Raw genomic sequence first — 8,091 nt, 5'->3', positions numbered from 1 at the left:
TCACTTATTTAAAAATACAATTTAAGGAAATACAATGGAACAAAGGCAGTCTTTTCAACAAATGATGCTGGAAAAACAAAACATCTGATTAAAAAATAACAATTCTAGACACAGACTTTATACCCCTCTCAAAAATGGACTCAAAATGGATCACAGACCATAATATAAAATGCAAAACTATAAACTTCTAGAGGATAATATAAGATAAAATGTAAATGTCCTTGAGCTTGGCAGTGACTTTTTAAGAAAAAAATATACCAAAGACAGAATCCATAAAGAAATAATCCATACACTGAATTTCATTAATATTAAAAATCCTGCCCTGGCTGGTGTAGCTCAGTGGATTGAATGCGGGCCTGCGAACCACATGATTGTGGTTTGATTCCAAGTCAGGGCACATGCCTGGGTTGCAGGCCAGTTCCCAGCAGGGGACACATGACAGGCAACCATACATTGATACTTCTCTCCTTCCCTTCCCCTCTTAAGATAAATAAATAAAATGTTTAAAAAATAAAAAATAAAAATCCTGCACTGCAAATGACCCTGTCAAGAAAATGAAGAGACAACCCACAGACTAGGAGGAAATATTTTCAAGAGCTACTTCTGATAAAAGTTGGTTAACCAAAATATACAAAGAACTCTTAAGAGTCAACAATAAGAAAATGAACAACCTGATTTAAAAATGTATCAAAGAGCTTAACAGATACCTCACCGAAAGCAATATACAGGTGCCAGATAAGCATATGAAAAGATTCTAAATATCCTGTGTCTGCAGGGAAATGTATAGTAAAACAAAAATAAGTACCACACACACCCATTAGAAAGGCCAAAAGGCAGAGTACTAGCAGCACAGAATGCTTCAACACTCCGTGTGTAGAAGCGGAACTTTCATTCATTGTCAGCGAGAATATAAATGGCTGCAGTCACTATGGGAGACAGTTGGCAGTTTCTTACAAACTAAAGACAAACTATGGCTGAGTAGTATTCCATGTGCATATGTGCCATATCTTTACCTAATCCTCCACTGAAGAACACTTTCTATGGCTGGCTTGTTTCACTTAGCATGTTCTGCAGGTCCATCCATGCTTTTTCTATATTATTATTGATCTCTATTTTATTTAACAAGTTGTTGCTCAAAGGTTTATAATATGCATCTTTAATTTATCACAGTATAGACCTTCCAGTAATATTATACTAATTCAGGTATTACATAAGAAGCTTACAACATTATAACATTATACTTGCCCTCTCCTTTTCTGCTCTATGTAAAGTCATGCAATTAAGCATATGCCAATATACTGGGTGGGCCCAAGGTAGCTTTACAGTTGTAAGCATGTAAAGTAAGAGTTTTTTCTTGTATTTATAATTATTGTATTATTTTCCACTCAAACTCTATGGAAAATACAGTTTTGCCCTACCCTGTAAGTGAAGAACACTTTTGTTTGCAAAAGTTTAGAATCTCTTTTCGAAATAGTCTGGGTCTCCATCAATAAAAAATAACCTTATCTCCAAAAGTAAGAAAAGGGGAGAAAAATATATTGAAAGGGTGCATTTTTAAGACTATGTATATTTTACAGTGAAAAAAATCTTTATTTATATTTCTAAACAAAACTTATTTTTTCATTTATTTACACATGTGTATTAAATGTGACCAAGAAAAAGGAGTACCCATCAGACTGTCAGCGAATTTCTCAAAAGAGACCTTACAGGCAAGAAGGGGCTGGAAAGAAGTATTCCAAGTCATGAAATCCAAAGACCTACAGCCAAGATTGCTTTATCCAGCAAAGCTTTCATTTAGAATGGAAGGACAGATAAAGTGCTTCTCAGATAAGGTCAAGTTCAAGGAGTTCATCATCACCAAGCCCTTATTATATGAAATGCTAAAGAGACTTATATAAGAAAAAGAAGATGAAAAATATGAACAGTGAAAGGACAGCAAACTTACAGTGATTAACAACCACACCTAAAACAAAAGCAAACCAAGAGGACAGCTAGATCAGGAGTGGAACCATAGAAATGAAGATCACATGGAGGGTTAGCAACAGGGGAGTGGGAGGAGGAGAAGTGGGGAGAAGATACAGAAAATAGCATAGACAGTAGATAAAAAATAGATAGGGGGAGGGCAAGAATACTAGGGGAAATATAGAATCTAAAGAACTTGAGACACGTGGTTATAAACTAAGGGGGGGTAATGGTGGGGGAGGGAGTGTGTGGGTGGAGGGGAATGAAGGGGGGAAATAGAACAACTGTAATGGTATAATCAGTAAAATATATTAAAAAAATAAATGTGACCAAGAGATTGTAGAAGATATGAAGATGAGTCAAATATAAACCCTGCCTTCAAATAAATTATACAATACTACAAGTGGGAAAAGACAAAAGACATGATTTTGAAGACGCTATACTATAATACAGCATTTAAATGTTCTCAAAAAGAGGTACAAAATGCTGTAGTAACTTAAGTCAGGAAGGACAATTGAGACATAAGAGTAGAGGAGTAATTGAGTTGCCTTAGGGAACTACTAATATTTTTAATCACATGAATAGTATGACTAGAATTTTGTCTAAAATATAAAACTTATAAATGATGACTAAGAGAGATCAGCTAGGGGCTTTGGTAATCCAGGGAAGGGCCAATGGAAAACTGAACTGAGATGGCAAAGTGAACAGGACAAAACCCTAAGGGGTTAAGCAATTTATTTGATGAGAAAAATAAGAAAAATAGTAGAAAATGATAATACCTTAATATAACTTGAAATAATAAGAGAGAATAAAATTTTCATACAAGGATGACAGTGGGAACTATGAGATTTGACTATTTTCAGATGCCACCCAGGCATCCATTCAATTATTGCTTAGGTGTAATTGAATATGCAGAATTGAATTTTGGAGAAAGTTGGGATTTTATACATAATATTACGTAGAGATCTGCACAAAATGACAGCTGAGTTTGTTGGATGGGATGCAGTTTTTAATGGAGAAAATGTAAGAAGTGGGTCAATGCAAACTTTCATGATGGGAACCAATGACTTTAGAATGCAAAAACTAAAAGAGCAGCTTAAGGAAAAAGGCATGTGAGCAATAATTAAAGATCTGAGATGATATCCAGGATAGTGATTTTAAAGAAAGTTTAACAAAACAGAGCTAAAGAAAGAAAAAGTCTCTAAGAGCAACAAAAAGGCCAGAATGAGGATTAAGAAAAATCCTTGCTCTGGAGACTTAGTCGCCATCTGTGCACATTAGAGCAATGTCAGAGTACTTGAGGAAGTCAAAATGCTGTGTTCAGAAATGAGACAATCTATAAACATAGAATGATTTTTAAAGAATTCTAGTAAGCAAAAAAAAAATGTAAGTAAGAAAGAAATCAAAAGATAGAACTGTAAGCTGAACCAGAATTGGTAATCGGGCAAAAGGAAAAAAAAGAAATATTGATAAATGGTAAGAACACCCAAGATTACATGGCATACAAGTAATTGGCATTCTATTTGGATATAGCTTTCATAAACATCAACCTGCTTGAAGCTTTGTGCTAACTCTTGCACTGTAAACAAAAATACTAGAATTATTCTTTACCAGAGACAACTAAATACCAAATTGCTCATTTTGCTAAAGTCATTCTAAAACTTGCTTTCTAACCCAAGATGTTTATATCCCCACCTCATTCAAAATACATTTCTTCTCTTTTAAATAATTGTTTTTCTCTTATGAAAGTGAAGCTACCTTGAAAATAGAAAGAACTACAATAAAAAGTTAAATTTACATAGATAACTCATTTTTCTACTTTTAGAAAAAAATATTAATTTGATGGAATATACAAATTTTTTTCTGTAAAAACAGATGTAAACTTAAATTTTACATTTTTCAAGAAATGAAAAAAATGGATATTTGGCCTTCTGAACAAACACCAGAGATAGTTAACCTGCTGAACCTGTGAATAAACATTTCTTGGGTAGCACATGGTGGTATTCACACAACAATTGGGTTCCAAAATATGTTTCTTCAATGTTATGGAAAAACATTCCGTTTGTGTAATGAACAACAATAATGCCAGTAATCAAAGAAAATCAGGATTGTCAACAATGAGAAATAATGTCTCCTAGCAACCAAGTTTCAATTACTCTTTGTTTGATAACAACTGCTGAGATAGTTTATGCTGGTCTCTTTATTCCAGAGAGCATTGCATTATCAAAGACCATAAGAAAGAGCTCCTGATTTAACCAGCTCTGGTTTCCAATCACACATCTTGCAATTAATTTTATTAGTGTTTTAGACCTAATTTACTCTGAGTAAGCTATAACTATGATTTGTTATTGTCATGCTCTGAAAGAAATTGTAATGTGGCATAATTATTTGTTTAAATAATGGAATCTTTGGCATACAATGATACTCCAACAAAGTAAAGATTTATTATCATTAATAATAAGATTAAACAAAATCATACCATGGAATAGATCCCAGGAGGACCCTTCAGCTATTTTAGTTGAACTAGAAATAATACTGCTAATTAAGATATAACACCAACTGTCACAGCAATGGTTACAAAGACCATTTACTTGTGCCTAATAAAAATCCTCTGTTCCCGACATGGATACAATATGAAAGTATACCCATAATTGAAATCAGTCTGCATTGTGAAGGTTGCATATCAAACTTTAGAAATAATTTTATTCAAGGAATATGTACTAATCCCTTTAGGCCATTTGAATTGGGGAAATGACTGTTGAAACTGAGCTGGAGGTTTTCCTTTCGAATTTGGTGGGTGGGACTTTTGCCTCTTCATCTTTACATGGAGGCAATTCAGAAGACTGAGCACCACAGAACCTCAGTGTGGGAGTAGGACTCTGGCTGCCTTGCTGCTGTACAGCAATTACTTCTCTCACTATTGGGATTTAGCAATCTACATCACCTGAACCTACTGAACGGAAGAGGCTCACGGAAAACAGCGCCCCCCTCCACACACACACACACGTGAACGCACAAACCACTAGCAGCCAAAATGATAATCGAAGTGCATATTAAAGTAACCAAAGCTAGAGTTGTGTAGCCAATCAAAAACTATTTTCAAACTGGTTATTTGGATATACACTTCTGTGTCATAATACCTCACTTTTTACTTAGTGATATTGATACTATGGACTAAGGGATAATGTTCTAGAACCGACTCGGCAGCAATTCAAACCTGTTTAAATTAGCTTTGCAGCTGTAAATATTTTAGATAAGCTATTTGCCTATTTGTTTTCTTGTTTAGTTAAAGGTGAGGAATGAGTGATCTGATTTAAATTGACCTCAATAAATGAAAGTATGTAAATGAATAAAATCATCAAACTATATGTAATGGTTTCTGCTTAAATGTTTTTTTTAATTTCTTCTCATAATTATACGAAGTGTATAAGACTTTCCTTTTTTCTTTCTGTGATTTCTCCTTTGACTAGAAATATCAAAATCTCTACTTTTGGTAGTCTTATGAATATACATATGCTCATTTATATCTTAATAATAATATTGGTGGTTTTGGGGGTATTACTTGCCTAAGAGGGGCACCAAATCATACATCTTAGGACAGTAGTTTAGTCTACTTCAAGCACAAAGTTGCACATGTAATCGTGCCAAGATAGAACTATCGCAGAGTGCTTGCTTCAGCAGCACGTATACTAAAGTTGGAACGATACAGAGAAGAGCAGCATGGCCCCGGCACAAGAACTGTTGCAAGGAAAGAGGCCCATAAGCCCACAGACAACTGAGGTTAACTGTAGAAAATGGTGAGATTGCTCCTGTGCCAGAAAGCCCACTCACTGTCTTTCAAGTCACTCCCGTGGAATATAATGAACAATATAACGAGGAGTACATGATTTCAAAACAAATACGTTTTTGGCAAACACAATTATATTTCTGTATTTAATAAAGAAGATTTCATTAATCTGAAAAAACAAGGGTTTCAATGTTTTAAAAAGCCATTTTCAGAAGAAAGTCATAATTTTCCATGTTCGTCCACATGCCATCCCTGCACGAGGGCCCTGGAGAAAGATGGGCTACGCCGGCTCTGAGCAATCCGGGGCCCCTGAGCGCGCAAATGCATCATCTTTCAGAGGCAGTTTCATAGCCACCGTTTTTACGGTTTTAATATGAAGCTTTGCAAAAATATTTGTCGGCTGACCATGACAAATATAAAATGATTTGTTTCCCTGTCCTTGAGACAGTAAACAAATGCAAAAAGAAATCTTTTTGATACATACTTACATAAAACAGGAAAACACTAATCATAAGAGTAAGTGTCAGGAGTCTTGTATTCTAGACCCAGCAAACAGGGTCTTATGTAAATTGTGAAAACTTCTTTGGATCTCAACTTTCACATTAGTAAAATATGTGTGTATGTGTGTGTTTTGAGCCAGATTAATTTTCAAAGAATGACTTTTAATTCTCACCAACACAGAAATACACAAATAGACTCTGAGGATAGAGAGAGGGGAAGGAAAACAACATTGCCGGTGGAAACTGTGTACCCTATCGCCAGAGGTAAGGCGTTCATACATCCCTGAGTCGGACAGAAATGCCTTCATTGGCAATCTTTGTTTTCCAGTGAATTCTGGTAAATCTGGAAGTTACTGTACTTTATTGGCCTAGAAATTCCTTTACTCTCATTATAAACTAACAAGTTCCTAGTTTTATATGTTTATACATAAACATGTACATAAGCCAGGCTGTAAAATGAGTTGCTGCTGGGGAGCCGGTCGTGCAGCGGAGACTGGAGCACACTAGGCTACTTTCCAGAGTCCCACTGCTCTGCTTTGAACCATTACCAATGCCTTTCAGCAGTGCTGTCAACAGAGCTCAGATAAGGTCTTGAACTCCAGAGAATGAATGAGATATGCCAAATGAAGCGTAATTACTTCATTGACGTCATTCAGCTTTCAACTCACATTTAATGGGGGAGCTTCTACTGCTCGAAACAGTGGGCCATTTGTAGCACATTATGCAAATGTAAGACTAATCTTTTGCATTATACATAAGAGCTGCTTATTGTGCATTAGCTAATTTATCCGACTACGCAGGGGCTATGAATGCTGATTTTTATTAAGCTCTTCATTAAGTGAAAATGTAGGCACAGCAAGTGCATACATTAGCATGTGTCTGTCTTGCATGGATGAATAAACACACACACACATCTAGTGACAAAGTGACATTCTTTTGGTGGTAGAAATCATCAGGAATGATATTTTTTCAGTCACATCAGTAAAATGAGAAAGTGAAAATTAAATAATCAGAGCAAAAGATGCCTGAATTGTTAATATTCCTCACACATTTTTTATCATGGTCACAACATTGCTTTTTAGAAAGCTACACACAGAATGTGTAGCCAAAAGTCAATAGCTCAAGTGTTACGTGTTACGTAACTGTCCTTGGGAGTGCTGGAGAGCATTTTGTTATCATAAAAAGTAGATGAAGAACAACTGAACACAAAGTCTAATGAAAAGAGTCACTTCAGTTTTAAGATAGGTTTAATACATTTGGGCATAGAAAAAAGAGCAAAATAATATTTTACTAACTGTACACTAATGAACTTGGTTCAAATTCACACACAGTATGTCAAACAGACATGTGAATACTGTTTTATACAATCCCAGTTAATTAGCACATTTATTAAGACACACACCCAAAGTCAACACAGACTCTATACAGACCCCACTTTTATTAGTGAGTTATTGGAATTTGACTACTGATTTTCACAAGAGATACTCAAAATATTACACATTTTATTTGCTTGATTAAATTGATATAGATTTGATTTATTTTAATCAGCCAATATGTAGTGGGACCTCTTTATCTGCAAATTATTACAAATATTTTGAGTTTATTACTTTAAAAATATTTTTAAATGCAGTTAATAGCTCACTAATAGGAGGTGAGTCACTGATTACCTTTATGACTGATTTTCAAAGTGACAGGGTAAGAGAAAATGAAATGAGCCTGTTACTCTGAAGATGCTAAATAGCAACAGCAACCGGTGTAACAGATGCTGAGTAGTACAGAAATCTAGTGGCCCCTTCTGACTTCAAACTTGAGTTCCCAGTTTTAGTTCATTAAAAATAATGA

The 8,091-nt window shown here is 35.0% G+C and overlaps 1 pseudogene; it reads left to right on the top strand.

The window, feature by feature from the left end:
- Positions 1-5,627: 5,627 nt before the first annotated feature.
- On the top strand, positions 5,628-5,698 carry LOC118975478 (uncharacterized; annotated as a pseudogene).
- The last annotated feature ends 2,393 nt before the right edge of the window (positions 5,699-8,091 follow it).

Source organism: Sturnira hondurensis, unplaced genomic scaffold (assembly GCF_014824575.4).
Source record: "Sturnira hondurensis isolate 20B ecotype Veracruz unplaced genomic scaffold, ASM1482457v3 Scaffold0001509, whole genome shotgun sequence".
Classification (NCBI taxonomy): Eukaryota; Metazoa; Chordata; class Mammalia; order Chiroptera; family Phyllostomidae; genus Sturnira; species Sturnira hondurensis.
Note: the sequence above shows the minus strand (reverse complement) of the source record. Positions and strands in the feature narration are given on the sequence as shown.